Source organism: Pristiophorus japonicus, chromosome 15 (assembly GCF_044704955.1).
Source record: "Pristiophorus japonicus isolate sPriJap1 chromosome 15, sPriJap1.hap1, whole genome shotgun sequence".
NCBI lineage: Eukaryota > Metazoa > Chordata > Chondrichthyes > Pristiophoridae > Pristiophorus > Pristiophorus japonicus.
This window is the reverse complement of record NC_091991.1, coordinates 141,892,303-141,912,579: the sequence shown is the minus strand read 5'-3', so window position 1 is coordinate 141,912,579 and position 20,277 is coordinate 141,892,303. Positions and strand designations below refer to the sequence as shown.

The window sequence follows — 20,277 nt, the reverse complement described above, 5'->3', positions numbered from 1 at the left end:
TGCTTCCGATATATCTGTGTTGGTCTAACAAGCAGAGCTGTCGTCTAAACCTGCATATTATCCGTCTCAGTTGGCTTGCTCCTGTGACATGTCTGGACTGGTAGGCAAGCTCCTCCATGCCACAGCTTTAGAATATCAGTTTATTGAAATTGAGGCAGTGTGTGTGAGAGAGTGCACGGTCTGAAAAGGTTCAGTAGTAACTTTCAAAAGGGAATTGGATAAATACTTAAAAAGACAACATTGGCAGGGCTATGTGGAAAGAACAGGGGAGTGGGACTAATTAGATCGCTCTTACAAAGAGCTGGCACAGGAACGAAGGGCTGAATGGACTCCTTCTGTGCTGCAAGATTTTATGATTCTAAATTCAGTGTTCAACACCTGCCAAATATAGTGTCATGAATGGTGATGAAGATAGTCTTAAAATTTACTTTGTATTTGAAGCTAGTCATAAATTAATATGCATAAAGGAGGTGGAGTAGCATTGCTGGTTAAAGAGGAGATTAATGCAATGGTTAGGAAGGACATTAGCTTGGATGATGTGGAATCTATATGGGTAGAGCTGCAGAACACCAAAGGGCAAAAAACGTTAGTGGGAGTTGTGTACAGACCTCCAAACAGTAGTAGTGATGTTGGGGAGGGCATCAAACAGGAAATTAGGGGTTCATGCAATAAAGGTGCAGCAGTTATCATGGGTAATTTTAATATGCATATAGATTGGGCTAACCAAACTGGAAGCAATACGGTGGAGAAGGATTTCCTGGAGTGCATAAGGGATGGTTTTTTAGACCAATATGTTGAGGAACCAACTAGGGGGGAGGCCATCTTAGACTGGGTGTTGTGTAATGAGAGTGGATTAATTAGCAATCTCGTTGTGCGAGGCCCCTTGGGGAAGAGTGACCATAATATGGTGGAATTCTACATTAGGATGGAGAATGAAACCGTTAATTCAGAGACCATGGTCCAGAACTTAAAGAAGGGTAACTTTGAAGGTATGAGGTGTGAATTGGCTAGGATAGATTGGCGAATGATACTTAAGGGGTTGACAGCGGATGGGCAATGGCAGACCTTCAGAGACCGCATGGATGAAGGACAACAATTGTACATCCCTGTCTGGCGTAAAAATAAAAAAGGGAAGGTGGCTCAACTGTGGCTATCAAGGAAAATCATGGATAGTATTAAAGCCATAAAAGTGGCATACAAATTGGCCAGAAATAGCAGTGAACCTGGGGACTGGGAGAAATTTAGAACTCAGCAGAGGAGGACAAAGGGTTTGATAAGGGCAGGGAAAATAGAGTACGAGAGGAAGCTTGCAGGGAACATTAAGACGGACTGCAAAAGCTTCTATAGATATGTAAAGAGAAAAAGGTTAGTAAAGACAAACGTAGGGCCCCTGCAGTCAGAATCAGGGGAAGTCATAACTGGGAACAAAGAAATGGCAGACCAATTGAACAAGTACTTTGGTTCGGTATTCACTAAGGAGGACACAAACAACCTTCCGGATATAAAAGGGGTCAGAGGGTCTAGTAAGAAGGAGGAACTGAGGGAAATCCTTATTAGTCAGGAAATTGTGTTGGGGAAATTGATGGGATTGAAGGCCGATAAATCCCCAGGGCCTGATGGACTGCATCCCAGAGTACTTAAGGAGGTGGCCTTGGAACTAGCAGATGCATTGACAGTCATTTTCCAACATCCCATAGACTCTGGATCAGTTCCTATGGAGTGGAGGGTAGCCAATGTAACCCCACTTTTTAAAAAAGGAGAGAGAGAGAAAACAGGGAATTATAGACCGGTCAGCCTAACATCGGTAGTGGGTAAAATGATGGAATCAATTATTAAGGATGTCATAGCAGCGCATTTGGAAAGAGGTGACATGATAGGTCCAAGTCAGCATGGATTTGTGAAAGGGAAATCATGCTTGACAAATCTTCTGGAATTTTTTTGAGGATGTTTCCAGTAGAGTGGACAAGGGAGAACCAGTTGATGTGGTGTATTTGGATTTTCAGAAGGCTTTCGACAAGGTCCCACACAAGAGATTAATGTGCAAAGTTAAAGCACATGGGATTGGGGGTAGTGTGCTGACGTGGATTGAGAACTGGTTGGCAGACAGGAAGCAAAGAGTAGGAGTAAATGGGTACTTTTCAGAATGGCAGGCAGTGACTAGTGGGGTACCGCAAGGTTCTGTGCTGGGGCTCCAGCTGTTTACATTGTACATTAATGATTTAGACGAGGGGATTAAATGCAGTATCTCCAAATTTGCGGATGACACTAAGTTGGGTGGCAGTGTGAGCTGTGAGGAGGATGCTATGAGGCTGCAGAGTGACTTGGATAGGTTAGGTGAGTGGGCAAATGCATGGCAGATGAAGTATAATGTGGATAACTGTGAGGTTATCCACTTTGGTGGTAAAAACAGAGAGACAGACTATTATCTGAATGGTGACAGATTAGGAAAAGGGGAGGTGCAAAGAGACCTGGATGTCATGGTACATCAGTCATTGAAGGTTGGCATGCAGATACAGCAGGCGGTTAAGAAAGCAAATGGCATGTTGGCCTTCATAGCGAGGGGATTTGAGTACAGGGGCAGGGAGATATTACTATAGTTATACAGGGCCTTGGTGAGACCACACCTGGAGTATTGTGTACAGTTTTGGTCTCCTAACTTGAGGAAGGACATTCTTGCTATTGAGGGAGTGCAGCGAAGGTTCACCAGACTGATTCCCGGGATGGCGGGACTGACATATCAAGAAAGACTGGATCAACTGGGCTTGTATTCGCTGGAGTTCAGAAGAATGAGAGGGGATCTCATAGAAACGTTTAAAATTCTGATGGGTTTAAACAGGTTAGATGCAGGAAGAATGTTCCCAATGTTGGGGAAGTCCAGAACCAGGGGTCACAGTCTAAGGATAAGGGGTAAGCGATTTAGGATCGAGATGAGGAGAAACTTCTTCACCCAGAGAGTGGTGAACCTGTGGAATTCTCTACCACAGAAAGTTGTTGAGGCCAATTCACTAAATATATTCAAAAAGGAGTTAGATGTAGTCCTTACTACTAGGGAGATCAAGGGGTATGGCGAGAAAGCAGGCATGGGGTACTGAAGTTGCATGTTCAGCCATGAACTCATTGAATGGTGGTGCAGGCTCGAAGGGCCGAATGGCCTACTCCTGCATCTATTTTCTCTGTTTCTATATATGTAACCATGCCAAATATCCCACACTGTGGTGCACTTTAAAATTGGCTACAAATTAAAAATGTTAAAAATTGGACTTTTTAATAGTTCTGGAGAGGAGTCCTTGAATATAGGAGTGATCCAATGATGCAGAACAGAGGAGTTGTCATATTGTACCTTTCTGCATTTCTGAAAACGTATTGGGGAAAACTATTTCCAAGCCTTGATTAGTTTTACTGTAATTCAATTATTACATACATAGATTTGCTCCCCACTTAAAAAAAAATACTGTCGTCCTTTTCAATCTTCCATTTACTGCTGTCTTGGTTGACATAGAAACATAGAAAATAGATGCAAGAGTAGGCCATTCGGTCCTTCGAGCCTGCACCACCATTCAATAAGATCATGGATGATCATTTCCTCAGTACCCGTTTCCTGCTTTCTCTCCATACTCCTTGGTCCCTTTAGCCATAAGGGCCATATCTAACTCCCTCTTGAATATATCCAATGAACTGCCATCAACAACTCTCTGCGGCAGGGAATTCCACAGGTTAACAACTCTCTGAGTGAAGAAGTTTCTCCTCATCTCAGTCCTAAATGGCCTACCCCTTATCCTAAGACTGTGTCCCCTGGTTCTGGACTTCCCCAACATTGGGAACATTCGACCTGCATCTAACCTGTCCCGTCCCGTCAGAATCTTATGTTTCTATGAGATCCCCTCTCATCCTTCTAAACTCCAGTGTATAAAGGCCCAGTTGATCCAGTCCCTCCTCATATGTCAGTCCTGCTATCCCGGGAATCAGTCTGGTGAACCTCCGGTGCACTCCCTCAATAGCAAGAACCTTCCTCAGATTAGGAGACCAAAACTGAACACAATATTCCAGATGAGGCCTCACCAAGGCCCTGTACAACTGCAGTAAGACCTCCCTGCTCCTATACTCAAATCCCCTAGCTATGAAGGCCAACATACCATTTGCTGCCTTCACCGCCTGCTGTATCTGTATGCCAACTTTCAATAACTGATGAACCATGACACCCAGGTCTCGTTGCACTTCCCCTTTTCCTAATCTGCCGCCATTCAGATAATATTCTGTCTTCGTGTTTTTGCCCCCAAAGTGGATATCTTCACATTTATCCACATTATACTGCATCTGCCATGCATTTGCCCACTCACCTAACCTGTCCAAGCCATCCTGCAGCCTCCTAGCATCCCCTCAGCCCACACCGCCACCCAGTTTAGTGTCATCTGCAAACTTGCCGATATTACACTCAATTTCTTCATCCAAATCATTGATGTGCTTGTAAAGAGCTGGGGTCCCAGCACTGAGCCCTGCGGCACTCCACTAGTCACTGCCTGCCATCCTGAAAAGGACCCGTTTATCCCGACTCTCTGCTTCCTGTCTGCCAACCAGTTCTCTATCCATGTCAGTATATTACCCCCAATACCATGTGCTTTGATTTTGCACACCAATCTCTTGTGTGGGACCTTGTCAAAAGCCTTTTGAAAGTCCAAATACACCACATCCACTGATTCTCCCCTGTCCACTCTACTAGTTACATCCTCAAAAAATTCCAGAAGGTTTGTCAAGCATGATTTCCCCTTCATAAATCCATGCTCATTTGGACCGATCCTGTCACTGCTTTCCAAATGCGCTGCTATTTCATCCTTAATAATTGATTCCAACATTTTCCCCACTACTGATGTCAGGCTAACTGGTCTATAATTACCCGCTTTCTCTCTCCCTCCCTTTTTAAAAAGTGGTGTTACATTAACTACCCTCCAGTCCATAGGAACTGATCCAGAGTCGATAGAATGTTGGAAAATGATCACCAATGCATCCACTATTTCTAGGGCCACTTCCTTAAGTACTCTGGGATGCAGACTATCAGGCCCTGGGGATTTATCAACCTTCAATCCCATCAATTTCCCTAACACAATTTCCCACCTAATAAGGATATCCTTCAGTTCCTCCTTCTCACTAGACCCGCGGTCCCCTAGTATTTCCGAAAGGTTATTTGTGTCTTCCTTCGTGAAGACAGAACCAAAGTATTTTTTCAATTGGTCTGCCATTTCTTTGTTCCCCATTATAAATTTGCCTGAAAGGGACCTACGTTTGTCTTCACTAATCTTTTTCTCTTCACATATCTATCGAAGCTTTTGCAGTCAGTTTTTATGTTCCCGGCAAGCTTCTTCTCCTACTCTATTTTCCCCCTCTTAATTCAACCCTTTGTCCTCCTCTGCTGAATTCTAAATTTCTCGCAGTCCTCAGGTTTGTTGCTTTTTCTGGCCAATTTATATGCCTCTTCCTTGGATTTAACACTATCCTTAATTTCCCTTGTTAGCCATGGTTGAGCCACTTTCCTTGTTTTATTTTTACTCCAGACAGGGATGTACAATTGCTGAAGTTCATCCATGTGATCTTTAAATATTTGCCATCGCCTATCCACCGCCAACCCTTTAAGTATCATTTGCCAGTCTATTCTAGCCAATTCACGCCTCAAACCATCAAAGTTACCTTTCCTTACGTTCAGGACCCTAGTTTCTGAATTAACTGTGTCGCTCTCCATCTTAATAAAGAATTCTACCATGTTATGGTCGCTCTTCTCCAAGGGGCCTCGCAGAACAAGATTGCTAATTAGTTATTTCTCATTACACATCACCCAGTCTAGGATAGCCAGCTCCCTAGTTGGTTCCTCGACATATTGGTCTAGAATTGATCCCTAATACACTCCACGAAATCCTCCTCCACCACATTGCTACCAGTTTGGTTAGCCCAATCAATATGTAAATTAAAGTCACCCATGATAACTGCTGTACCTTTATTGCATGCATCCCTAATTTCGTGTTTGATGCTGTCCCCAACCTTATTACTACTGTTTGGTGGTCTGTACACAACTCCCACTAGCGTTTTCTGCCCCTTGGTATTCTGTAACACCACCCATACCGATTGCACATCATCCAAGCTAATGTCCTTTCTTACTATTGCATTAATTTCCTCTTTAACCGGCAATGCCACCCCGCCTCCTTTTCCTTTCTGTCTATCCTTCCTAAATGTTGAATACCCTGGATGTTGAGTTCCCAGCCTTGGTCATCCTGGAGCCATGTCTCCGTGATGCCAATTACATCATACCCGTTAACTGCTATCTGCGCAGTTAATTCGTCCACCTTATTCCGAATACTCCTTGCATTGAGGCACTGAGCCTTCAGGCTTGTCTTTCTAACACACTTTGCCCCTTTAGAATCTTGCTGTAATGTGGCCCTTTTTGCTTTTTGCCTTAGGTTTCTCTGCCCTCCACTTTTACTTTTCTTCTTTCTATCTTTTGCTTCTACCTCCCATTCTATTTCCCTCTGTCTCCCTGCATAGGTTCCCATCCCCCTGCCATATTAGTTTAACTCCTCCCCAACAGCACTAGCAAACATTCCCCCTTGGACATTGGTTCCGGTCCTGCCCAGGTGCAGACCGTCCGGTTTGTGCTGGTCCCACCTCCCCCAGAACGGGTTTCAATGTCCCAGGAATTTGAATCCCTCCCTTCTGCACCACTCCTCAAGCCACGTATTCATCTGAGCTATCCTGCGATTCCTGCCCTGACTAGCACGTGGCACTGGTAGCAATCCTGAGATTACTACTTTTGAGGTCCTACTTTTTAATTTAGCCCCTAGCTCCCTAAATTCATCTTGTAGGACCTCATCCCGTTTTTTACCTATATCGTTGGTACCTATATGCACCACGACAACTGACTGTTCACCCTCCCTTTTCAGAATGCCCTTTTAAGTAGCTACCTGATGTGGACAGGATGTATAATGCAAGGTGGTGATGCTGGACTATGGTTATAATGGACAGACGAGGGAAGATTTTAATGAAAAGTGCCATGCTTAACAGAGAGACTACTCCTGTATGTATTATAATAGATTGTAGTGTGAAGGAAGTAAATAAATCAGTCAACATTTCTTTGATGCAGTTCCAAGTTCAAGGTAGGCTTTCCTGATGGGTCTCTCTGATGACGTATCATTAGTTTGCCAAGGTGTTTCAAGTTTAGATCAGGAATTTAGGGTTTATCTAAATTCAGCTCAAAATAGCTAATATTAACTCTTTGGTCGAATTCAGCAACCCTACTGAAGCAAAAACAGTTTGCGAAAGTGGGTAATTGACACGAGCATGGTTAGACTTCCAAAGCAATTTGTTGCCCCGAGGTGAAACTTGGAAATGGATTAAGATTGTGCGTAGTACGGAGGCGGTTTGTTAGAATGATCATTTGCGGTTAAATCTGTTTGTTATAGTGGGAGTGAATGGAAAGACTTTGCGAGATTGTATTTCAATGCTTGATTTAGAACTCCATTTGAATCAGGTGTGCCTTCATTAAACTGCAGCAATCAACAACAATACCTAATTTCACCGAGAGGCAGTGCATTTTAGGGATAATGCCACTTATCTGGGGAAAAAATGCATTTACTGAGTGCTTTATGTTTTTGTTCAAATTGAATTGCTGAATGGATGGTCTTTGGGAATTTTCTACAGGCTTTGTATGGATTCCTCATTATATCAAACCTACTGAAGAAAAATAATTTTCCACAGGGCTCAGAGAAAATCTCTTGATGCAGAAAATCTAAAACTGCGGAATGTTCAACATCTTTTGGTTCTAGTGCTGGTATTGAATTTCTGATTCAGGTTCAGGTTTGTGATGGGTTCTCTTTGTGATGGGTTATCTCGGACAGTATCTGAAGGACCGTAGATTTGTTTGGAGTTATGTTACCCCATTTCAAAATTCTCCACTGTTGGGTCTCCCAGGAACATGACAGTGGCCTGTGGTGACCCAGCCTCTGCTGTGGAACAGTGCCTGGCCTCTGCATTGCTTCTCTTTAATGACGTGGCTGACATTTGGTAATTATGGGCTCACATTTGCATTGTACCACATCAGGATTTGCTCTGCCAGCCCATGGGAGTTTCTGATAATGAAGTTCTGACTTGTTCTGCACATGTACTGCTTAACCTTTCCTGAAATGACAAGGCTCCCAGCCACTGTACAGGTTCTCTAGAATCCTTGAAGCAGTAATGCTATGCATCTCCCCCTGTCAAGTGTGCTGCCTGCAAACAACTACCCAACTGGCTCCATTTTGTCTTTGAAAAATTCACATTTGTTTCTGGTATAAAAGACCATGGGCTGGATTTTACGGTAAAAATAATGACGAGGCTATCAGCGCTCACCGTTATTGAAGAGTAAATTGGACAGCAACTTCCGGCGACTGTACATGCTCAGTTAAACATGGAAATCAGCAAGTTGCTCTGCCCCTCCACAAACCACGCTACACTGGTATCTCGCCGAGAGACTCAGCTTTGAAATACATGGAAGGGCATGAAGTTGCTGTATTTGCATGATCGATATCCAGTAAACCTGCCAGAGAAAGTTAGGGCTTGTTCATTCCAGTGTAAGTAAATTTTTTATGGCGTGATATGTTTTGATTACTGCCAAACAACCTCTTTGGCACAGACAATTAACTTTATAAATGTGGAGTCTTATTCCTTCAAATTTTAACTATTGTTGGAGATTTTAAATTTTTTCTTTCTGTCTCTTTTATCGCTCTCTTAATTCCATCTTTCTTTCCCCCTCTCGCTTTTGCTTTCTGTATATGATTTGACATTGAATTCAATATTCTAACTTATACTTCCTGGTTCAGACTCTGCGTGTCTCAGTGAGGATTCTTCAGTCTGATTGGTTAAGGAGATACACAGTTGCTTGCCTTGTTCACCCAGGTCCCCTGTAGAGGGCACCGTGCTGTTTTGGATTTCTGATCACCGCAAGTTCCAGTGCAAAAGCACATAGAATGTCTGTGGGCAAGTGTAAGTATAATGAACAACTATCATAAATCATTTGCTGCTCACCACAAAATCCAGCCCATGTAAATGATCTTTTTTAAAAAAGAAATAACTGCAACATGTTTTTACCAGTAATCTTCATCTTCATCCATGCAGTGTAAAGGGATCAGAGTACCGTATACATTTCTAATCTAAGTTGAATGAATACGATTTTGTAAGAATGGAATATAATCGATCCCAGTTCAGGCTGTCGCTGTTAGAGAAGCTGCACACCATACAGTTGCGTGTTGATAAGTATTTATTGGATGACCAGATGTAGCATGCTTTTGGTACCGGGGCTGTTTGTAGTCTAAATTTTAATTAAACTTATTTGGCAAAAAGTTGCATTTCCATTTGGCATATAGCTGGGAGCTCTTTCTGCCAGTGCATCTTTGGACATTACACGTTTTCCCCTTCATTGTTGGCTCTGTAAGTGGTGTTATTCAGAATTGCTGCATAACTGTCAATGTTCTAAAAGTTGAAGGTGTCTGTGTGTGTGTGTGTGTATATATATATATCTCTCAATGCTCCTTTGTTTTATACTTTTAACCTCCAACCATTCTCTGTATCTCCTCCTGCCACCCAATACAGGCACACACACAGGCGTGTACACAGGCAGGCACACACACGCACACACACACAAACTTTGCTGAATGCTGGAAATACTGTTTATGAACATAAAGATACAAGGGCTGGCCTCAAGACCAGTCGACACTCACGGTGGGCGTGATTGACGGGGGGTGCCCAGGAGGGCAACGTGTAATCAAGCAAGGTGAATGGAACAGTGTATGTGTGTTGCATGTCATATTCCAACATGAGAAATTAAAAGGTAGTGTATTCGGGGACGAGTTTCATGAATCGGGGACATTGTTTGCCCAGGGAGCCAGTTCCTCATCCAGGGACTGTCCCTGGAAAACAGAGATGTATGGTCACCCGATTATAAAAGAACAAATTGTACATGGTCCATGAGGGGCCTGGCTTGTTCGGCTGACTGGCATCTTTGTTCTGATGACCGCTCTGGTCCTTTGAAGAATTGCAACAGAAATCTCCCCTGCGGTTTTCTGATTGGTTGGAGGTACCACTTTAATGCGTTAAATCGCAGTGAAGTAAGCAGACCAAGAGTAAAGGCAACTAGATTCGGGAGGGAGAGAGAGAAGTAATGTTTATCATGGGGCTTGAAAATCGCTATCTTTGGTGAGCAATTCTGAAAGCTATTTGGAATCGCTGAGCAGATTCAGGAATGTCATGTTCATCTGCAAAACATTTGGTGGCAATTCAAATGTGTATGAAATTTTGATTACACGTCAATTATCAGTCCAGTAGGAAAATGTAAGTTAGTAAAATTACATTTTCTCCTCTCTGCTCTTTCAGTGTTCCACTCCGGTCAGATTTGAGAACATTCCCCCCCCCCCGCCCCCCAACCCTCTTCAAAAGCTGCATACTCTTCTATCTCCTTGTTGATGGGTGTCCCTATTAAATGTGTTTATGTTACCAACACAGCCATCAGCCAAATGCCCTGAACAGCATGCATACTGTCTGGGGCGGTGGCTTGGATGAAACCAGTTTCCTCATTGGCGTGGGAGTGACACAGTGAGCAATTATAATATATAAACAGAAAATGCTGGAAATCCCAGCAGATCAGGCAGCATCTGTGGAGAGGAAGCAGAGTTAATGTTTCGGGTCGATGACCCTTCGTCAGAACTGGAGAGTGTTCAAAAAGAACAGATTCTTAACAAGCACTGAAAGGGGGAGGGGAAAAAAGAACAAAAGGGAAGGTCTGTGATAGGTTGGAAGGCAGGAGAGATTAGAGAGACAAAAGGGATGATGGCCCAAATTCAAATGCTAATGCCAGGAGTTAGAAAAACATTCGTCGAGATAGGGTGTGAATCATCATCATCATCATAGGCAGTCTCTCGAACGAGGATGACTTGCTTCCACACCAAAAGGGATGAGTTCACTGATGTTTCAATGGAGGACCCGATATTCCAGTCCTGAACTCCAGGGGTGGAAGATGCCTGTGCATGGATTTTTTTAACGTGTGGTGACCGTTGCACATCAGCCACCACATGGGCTTGACAGAGCTAAGCCCTTATCCAGTGGCAATGCTTAACCAGGACAACTGGAGACCTGCTCTGCTGCACGGACCTAGTGCGCGCACACATCGCAGTGTGGGCTGGTCTGTGCTGCCCCTGGGCCCGCATTTCTTGTGGGCCCCGCACCCTCATTTGCCACACCTCCACCCTCACCGCTGATCTCTCACCGTTCCTCCGCCACGATCTCTCGCCACTCCTCCACCACAAACATTCGCCGCCCTTCCGCCACGATCTCTCAGCGCACCTCCACACCAAACATTTTCCGCACCTCCGCCACGATCTCTCGCCACTCATCTGCCCTGACCTCCTCTCTCCTCCGCTGTGCCTGGACCCCGCCGATGTTCGACCGTGATGACATCACCCAGTCGCCCACCTCGAAGTTGTTGCATACATAGAACGGCTCGTGCTGGAAGTTGTAGTAGTATGCCCACGATGTTGGAGGGCCTGCGCTCCAGCTTTTTTATCCTCCCGACCTGCGGTGGTGTCCTCATGCAGGTTGGGGTGGTTCACGAAGGGTGTGAATGGTGGGATTATGACCAACTGTCATTAGAGACAAGGAGAAAAAAAGAAACAGGTGTGGGGGGTGGGGGTGGAGCGGTGGGGGTGGGGAGGGGAGGGAGCCAAAGATTGGCAGCGGTTACACTCTGACATTTTTGAACTCTATGTTCAGTCCAGAAGGTTGTGAAGTGCTGGTTAAGAATCTGTTCTTTCCGAACACTCTCCAGTTCTGATGAAGGGTCATCGACCCGAAACGTTAGCTCTGCTTTCTCTCCACAGATGCTGCCTGACCTGCCGAGATTTCCAGCATTTTCTGTTTTTATTCCAGATTCTAGCATCTGCAATATTTTGCTTTTGTATTAGTGAGCAATTATGGCGACCTTGCATTTACCGGTTTCATTCTAACAAATGTCAAGTGCTTATCGCACTTTTACAGATCAAAAAATATGACTTTTTCTTCTAGATTTTTAAATGTGTTGCTATATTCCAGATCTCTGAACCCTTTTACTTTCCTTATAGTTTAGAATTTTACTTAAATGCACACCCTAACGTGATAAATAAAACAATCGGGGAGAATTGGTTTCTCTGTGTGCCAGTGAAACATTCACAACCAAAGTATGCAGTTACAAAAATACCTTTTCTCCGGTTGTTGGGGCAGGGAATGTGTTAACTGAGCTGACACACTATCCGGCTCTCCCTTCTGCAATCTGTGGATGTTTACAGAAGTCTGGCAAACAAGAACAATACTATCCCTGGAACATTAACCAGATGCAATAAACCCAAACCCCCAAAATATATAAAGAGATGGCAATTTAAAAAGCCACTGGATAGTGTTCAATTACAATGAGTGCCATTGCAAAGCTTATTCTAATCTTATCCAGAAACATTGAAATGGTTTTAAAACACACTAGGAGTTCTTTGCTGTGCTAAAGGTTAATTAATCAGTTAGAAAGTAAATTTAGGTGCCTGAGGTGCTCCCCTGTTCATACTTTGAAGAAATGCGTGCACTTACCCTAAAATGAAAATGGTAAAAACGCCAATTGCCTGACACCCTTGCACTAATTGTCCAGGTTTAATTTTAAGGGAGGCGAAAGAGTTGGTAATGAAATGATGAAATAATTTCTGCAGAAAGCTTGTCGAGTAAATCTAAATGGCGCTGATATTTGTGAAGTGACATGTGAAGAGGTCATCTCCAGGAGACACTTTTTCTTATTGCATGGAATTGATGGCACAAAATTTCAACATACAGCAGGTACTCTGAAGGAAAAGCAGTAACATCACTGAAACATTCTGTAGTCTGCATCAAAATGGTTCCTGTTAAACATTAAAATTTACATCAAACTTTACTATTTTAATGATTTGCCTGAAGTTGTTTAAATAGAATCCGCAACCAACAACTGAGATGCAACAACGACTTGCATTTATATAGCTACTTTGACATAGTAAAACATCCCAAGTCACTTCACAGGAGCGATTATCAAACAAGATTTGGCACTGCACCACATAAGGAGATTTTCGGATAGATGACCAAAAGCTTGGTCAAGAGAGAGGCTGAGAAGTTCAGGGAGAGACTGCTGAAGGCACGGCCACCTATGATCGAGTGATTTAAAAACTGGGGATACACAAGACGCCAGAATTGGCAGAGAGCAGACATTTCAGAGGGTTGGAGGAGGTTGCAGAGATAGGGAGGGGCGAGGCAACCTGTATCCCACATTGCAGTTATTCGGCAAATGAATTGATGGATAGAAATCATGTTGCATATATTAAGTATTCCTTAGTGTGTTCGAAAAAAGATTTCTGTACTGTTTTAAGGGATCACTGTAACTTTATGAAAAAGCAGCAATAAAATGGCTGTTCCAAATCAATTGCTTGTGCGTGTAATTCTGTGAGCAAAACAATTTGCTTTATCAAACGGTGATATGTGCGCTTGAGCAGTCAGTATAACTCAAAATGACCTTTTGATATTTTCTGAGGAGGAAGTCTGTTGCTTTTTTTTGACGTACTAACCTTGAATAATGCATGTTTTTGTACTGCGCTATGGGAAGCGGTGTCTGATTACAGCATGGGCGTTGTGTGGCATAATCACTGTTGAAGATGATGGCGTATAAATCATACTCTTCTATTATCTGACAATTCAGTGACAAGTTCGCAGTATTAGTGAACTGTTGCATTAATGACGGTCATTATGAACATAATTGACAATATTAGTATCTATTAGAAATTGACCGAGCTCTGAGCATTAACTGAGCAGGGAACCCTAACCCACCATTCTGTAAAGTGCTTGTAGTTATTCCAGACCCATTTAAATGAGAGATGAGGATAGCATCTAATTTAATAGTAACTACTTTCATGGGATTTGCTTTTAAAATAGAGGTGAATGTTAACCCATTTGAGGACTGCAATAGCAGCTACAATAAAATTAAAAGGTTGAACAAGATTAATGTTTTTGTCCCAAAGTAGAAAGCTTGAGGAAACATAGAAAGTAGGTGCAGGAGTAGGCCATTCGGCCCTTTGAGCCTGCACCACCATTCAATATGATCATGGCTGATCATGCAACTTTCGTACCGCACTCCTGCTTTCTTTCCATATCCCTTGATCCCTTTAGCCGTAAGGGCCACATCTAATTCCCTTTTGAATATATCTATGAGGAAGAATGATCTAGTTCTGTGACTTTTCTCTCTATAATTCAGTGATATAAAATGTACAGGGACGCAGGCTTGCGAGTTCGAGTGAGCGTGTTCAGATTGTTATGTTTTGGCCTGATTAAAGTCTTGCACTAGATCAACACCGGTTCAGACTCCAGCACAGATGCCGAATGTACTGGTTAATTTGTAGACCAGATGCATAGACTACAAGTGACTGTTCCAGGAGCAGCAAGTTGAAGCAAAGCAAATGTATTGCTGAAGCATACATTTTTTGCTTTACTTATCTGGATAAAATCAGTATGATAAACTATTATATTTTGATATAAAATCTAGCGTGTAGGCCCCACTAATGTTTCTAAATCTAAGCTCAAGTTCTGATGATAGTGTTATAACCACGACCATCCAATTTTTGTTTTTTTGGTTATTTTTGCCTTAACATCTGGAAATGTGAACAGATTTCTGCCGGGGACTCGTACATGATTCCTGCCAGCTCTTAGTTTGAAACAGCGGAAATAGTGATGGCTAAAATTTAAAAAAACTGGAGCGCTTACAGCAAAACAAATGTTAACTGACACACTGAATGAATTTTTGGCATGTCAGCTAACTGCAAAAACTCTTTCTTTAAACCTGTCTTAAGGGCTGCCTTTGTTCAAATAGGGATTTAGAAATTCAAACAAAGTGACAGGAAACCCCGCAGACTTCCTTTACATGATAGATTTTCAAAACTTTTTTTCAATGTATACCTGTCAAATGAACCTACTGTACCGATGAACTGGTGCATAGTATGCAGCAGCAGATACCTGCCCAAGCATGTATTTACACAAGTACTAACTTGGACTTCACGCCAACATGTCTCATACTTCACTGATCAAGCTTCTTTTGCGATCATTACCGATTTCCAGTTGAGAAAAGTGGTGGGGCGAGTTTCTGGAACTACGATAAAGCCCACTCCTAGTTAGGGATTGTGTTTAAATAGGGTTTAAAGAAGCTAAATCTCCGCTTCTGTTCCCACCCAAGTAGCATCACCTGCAGGTGCTTGAAGCGGAAATCCGACTGTATATTTCAGGAAGTACTGCCTCGAGCTGCTGATACAGGAGGTATATTATGGGGAATGGTGGGTGGTTTATGAGGGATGCATCGAGTGGTGTGGACTATACCAATCCACTATTGTACCACAAAGTTATCCTGTCCCAAGCCACACAACTCCTGCAGCCAGGAAGATGTGTTGGGTGTTAGTGGCACCTGGTTATCAGCCAGGAGACTGATTGATTCGGTGAAAAGAAAGAAAAAGAAAGACTTGGATTTATTTAGTGCCTTTCACAGCCACCGGACGTCTAGTGCTTTATAGCCAATGAAGTACTTTTGGAGTGTAGTCACTGTTGTAATGTGGGAAACGCGGCAGCCAATTTGCATACATCAAGCTCCCACAAACAGCAATGTGATAATGACCAGATAGTCTGTTTTTTTTGTTATGTTGATTGAGGGAAAGTATTGGCCCCTGGTCATCTTTGAAATAGTGCCATGGGATCTTTTACGTCCACCTGAGCGAGCAGATGAGATTTAACGTCTCATCTGGAGGCTGCCATTCCTGAATTGCACTTCACAACACTCTGTTGTAGTCTGGTTGAGAGCAGGAATTTAGAAGAGTATTAAAACCTGCAGTGAAAGAAAGAACTTGCATTTATATAGCACCTTTCACGACCTTGGGGGATCCCAAAACACTTTACAGTCAGTGAAGTACTTTTGAAGTGTAATCACTGTGGAAGTGTAGGAATAAGCAGACACAAATTCTCCCGGTGCTTCCATTTACCCTCCACATACCACTTCCATGCTAACCCAATAGGTTCCAATATGTCTTGTGTTTGTACAAAACTTCCCTCACTCTTTGCATTAAATGCAGATTAAACTCTGCTGCTGCAAACGACCTTAACTCTGTCCTCCGAGGAATTCCACTATGGCACCATTATGAATTTTATATGTCCCACCTTGTTATTCTCGTGGTACTTCTGAGCGGGAGCTCCAACTTCAAGTCCAATTATGAGTGAATCTGTACGTAGAGTGTATACCTTAGAAAGTCACTCGCGATGGTATATGGGTCGGTGCCTTACCACTGGCAGAGGAAAGTAACTTTTATTCTATCTGTCTAATCTGGATTTGAATTCATGTTCTCCAAGGACAAAGACCCCGAATAGCAACCTCCTTCCCTGTCGCCCGATACCCTAAATTATTTTAATTTTAAAAGGCACAAGCATGTTCTGGAGTGTTTGTTTGGCCCCAGTACTCAGCAGCTTTTTCATGTCTGGTAACTTGGTGTTGGTGAGCAGGAACGAAGAGGTTCAGGCCTTTCCCCCTTGCTTCACTGACGCATGTCGTTTGTGGCTATGTCAGCAGAGTGGTGTCACTGTCACTTGACCGGTCCTCGAAGGGTGTGTGATGCTAGTACAGAAGGTTTCTCCCAATGATTATATCTTTAGTAAAACAATGAATCACTCAAGCCTGAAAGAGGGAAGTATTTCTTTAGAAAGTGCTGTCTGTAAAATTTTCTTCCCCTTTTAAGTTGCCACGGATTAGATCAAACAGATTTTTCAAAATCAAATATTTTTCATTGGCCCAAACACAATTTATAATTAAAAAAACCCCTACCAGTGTTTTTTGAGGGTGGTGCACCTTTAATTCACTTGTTTCACCTTTCTGATCCTGCTACTGCTGGTATCATGTAGTGCCATGTAAATGGGATTCGGCTGCTGGTAGGTGTGTCTTAAATCTTTATCTGTAAGCATTGTGCTCATTGTGTACCTCACTGATTTTTATTCTGACAAATGAGCTGTAGGAAAGAGAGCTCCTTTTAACCGACACAAAACTCTTCTGGGTAGAAACATTGGCCTGGAAAAAAAAAACATTAACAGATGTGGCTCCGGGAACACCTGAAACCGAAGCCTTGGTCATTCTGAACTGTTTCGAGTTGCATGAACATTTGCGAGCCATTCTCCTGTTTGTACCGCTCTCCCAAGTGCCCATTCGACACTGATCCTCGACAATGGCCTGCTGGCAGGCTGTCCACCCAAATTGTCCTCCCCTTTGCACACACCTGCACCGTTTCCATCAGGGGCCACTAGTTGGTGAATAAGAGCAAGAAGGCCGGCTGATTTCTTTCTCTCCCTCCCACCACTTCCTTCCCTCAGCCCATGGCTTAACGTTTCAGTCCCTATCGCTATACTCAGCACATCCGGAAACACTCTGGTCAGTGTGCTGACGTGGATTGAGAACTGGTTGTCAGACAGGAAGCAAAGAGTAGGAGTAAACGGGTACTTTTCAGAATGGCAGGCAGTGACTAGTAGGGTACCGCAAGGTTCTGTGCTGGGGCCCCAGCTGTTTACATTGTACATTAATGATTTAGATGAGGGGATTAAATGCAGTATCTCCAAATTTGCGGATGACACTAAGTTGGGTGGCAGTGTGAGCTGCGAGGAGGATGCTATTAGGCTGCAGAGTGACTTGGATAGGTTAGGTGAGTGGGCAAATGCATGGCAGATGAAGTATAATGTGGATAAATGTGAGGTTATCCACTTTGGTGGTAAAAACAGAGAGACAGACTATTATCTGAATGGTGACAGATTAGGAAAAGGGAAGGTGCAATGAGACCTGGGTGTCATGGTACATCAGTCATTGAAGGTTAGCATGCAGGTACAGCAGGCGGTTAAGAAAGCAAATGGCATGTTGGCCTTCATAGCGAGGGGATTTGAATACAGGGGCAGGGAGGTGTTGCTACAGTTGTACAGGGCCTTGGTGAGGCCACACCTGGAGTATTGTGTACAGTTTTGGTCTCCTAACTTGAAGGACATTCTTGCTATTGAGGGAGTGCAGCGAAGATTCACCAGACTGATTCCCGGGATGGCGGGACTGATCTATCAAGAAAGACTGGATCAACTGGGCTTGTATTCACTGGAGTTCAGAAGAATGAGAGGGGACCTCATAGAAACGTTTAAAATTCTGACGGGTTTAGACAGGTTAGATGCAGGAAGAATGTTCCCAATGTTGGGGAAGTCCAGAACCAGGGGTCACAGTCTGAGGATAAGGGGTAAGCCATTTAGGACCGAGATGAGGAGAAACTTCTTCACCCAGAGAGTGGTGAACCTGTGGAATTCTCTACCACAGAAAGTAGTTGAGGCCAATTCACTAAATATATTCAAAAGGGAGTTAGATAAAGTCCTTACTACTCGGGGGATCAAGGTTATGGCGAGAAAGCAGGAATGGGGTACTGAAGTTTCATGTTCAGCCATGAACTCATTGAATGGCGGTGCAGGCTAGAAGGGCCGAATGGCCTACTCCTGCACCTATTTTCTATGTTTCTATATATCTATGAATAATGTTGCAAAAGGGCTGAATGGCCTGCTCCTGCACCTATTTTCTATGTTTCTATGTTTCTATGTTTCTATGTGACTTTTTGATAGTGCTCCATGCTTGTCATCCGACTGTTATTGGGCTAAAAACGGTGGGGGGGAGGGGCTGTGGGGGTGTGGGCGGAGGTGGGGTGGATGGGGGGGGGGGTCTAATTACTAATGAGATTGGGAGGGAAGAGTGTGTTTTTTCTGGTGCAATCATATTGAGATTAAATTTGGGAATATGCATCTGGCTCCTGGTCTGCACCCCTGAGTTTTGGCCCTCTGATTGGTGCGAATCAAGGAGTGAAGGGTTGAAATAAGCAGCTTGTACAATGGAGCACAATTGTTGTTCCTGGAATGGATCTCCAATATCTTCGGGAATTGTTCTGGGAACTTTCCTTTTTAAAGAGAGAGGTTTCCTTGGCTCTTAACTATACAGCAGCAACTGTTCACTTAAAATTAATGACCGCTTTGAAATAATGTGCGTTTTCACAGGATTATGTTGCAATCTGCTGCTTTGTGTTCATGATTAATGCCTGGTTCGACAATGCCGGTGTTTGTTTGTACATGTCTTGTGTATAAATATTTATAAATGAAAATGAGCCATTTTATGATTCTGGACTCCAAATGCTTCAAATTGCTTTAGGTAAAATGTCCTGTGTCGTCTTGAAGGAGCTAGCGCCATCTGCTGTATTGTTCCACTGTGATAAAGGCTTGCAGACTTACTGCAGAATGACAGATTTTCCATCAACTTTTACAGTCATACAAAATTATGGTAAAATTCATTGGTATGATTATTGGTATTGCTTAATCAGCCTGAATAATGGCTTGTCCGTGCAGTTGAGATTGGGGGCGGGAAAAGTCAAGTTTTCACAGTGTTAAGTTGCTTATTTCTGCATATCCTAAGTTCCCGGGAACGCTACCTAACGAAGTGACAGGTCGGTCACCAACCAGGGGTTTACCAAATGCTCAGTGAACAAGCTCTTAGCTTTTGCTCCATCCCACCTTCTGGCACAGCCAAGATTGGCAGCTCTCTGGTCTGTGTCCTGCCATCCCAACAACAACAACTTGTATTTATGTAGTGCCTTTAACGTAGTGAAACGTCCCAGGGTGCTTTACAGAAGTATGAGATAAAATATTTGACACCGAGGCGCATAAGGAGAAATTAGGGGAGGTGACCAAAAGCTTGGTCAAAGAGGTAGGTTCTAAGGAGCGTCATGAAGGAGGAAAGAGAGGCAGAGTTCCAGAGCTTGGAGCCTAGGCAATATATGGCAGGGCCAACAATGGTTGATTTATAATCAGGGATGTTCAAGAGAGCAGAATTGGAGGAGCGCAGACATCTCGCGCGGGAGCGGGCGGGGGGGGGGGCGGGGGGAGCGGGGAAGCGGGCAGTGGGGGGAGCGCGCGGGGGGAGCGGGCGGTGGGGGGGGGGAGCGGGTGGTGTGGGGAGTGGGTAGGGGAGCGGGCGGTGGGGGGAGCGGGCGGTGGGGGGGGGGGAGCGGGTGGTGTGGGGAGTGGGTAGGGGAGCGGGCGGGGCGCGGGGAAGCGGGCAGTGGGGGGAGCGCGCGGGGGGAGCGGGTGGTGTGGGGGGGGAGCGGGTGGTGTGGGGAGTGGGTAGGGGAGCGGGCGGTGGGGGGAGCGGGC

At 43.9% G+C, this 20,277-nt stretch overlaps 2 protein-coding genes across 4 annotated transcripts in view; one reads left to right on the top strand and one right to left on the bottom strand.

Moving 5' to 3' along the window:
- LOC139281095 (tektin-3-like) overlaps positions 1-16,946 on the bottom strand; it is a 153,166-nt gene extending 136,220 nt beyond the window's left edge. The window contains exon 1 of the mRNA XM_070901032.1: positions 16,895-16,946. The gene's annotated coding sequence lies outside the window, so the exon portion shown is untranslated. The remainder of the gene's footprint in view (positions 1-16,894) is intronic.
- The window catches only part of nubp1 (nucleotide binding protein 1 (MinD homolog, E. coli)), a 98,008-nt gene that overhangs the window by 43,499 nt on the left and 34,232 nt on the right, over positions 1-20,277 (top strand). The window lies entirely within an intron of this gene.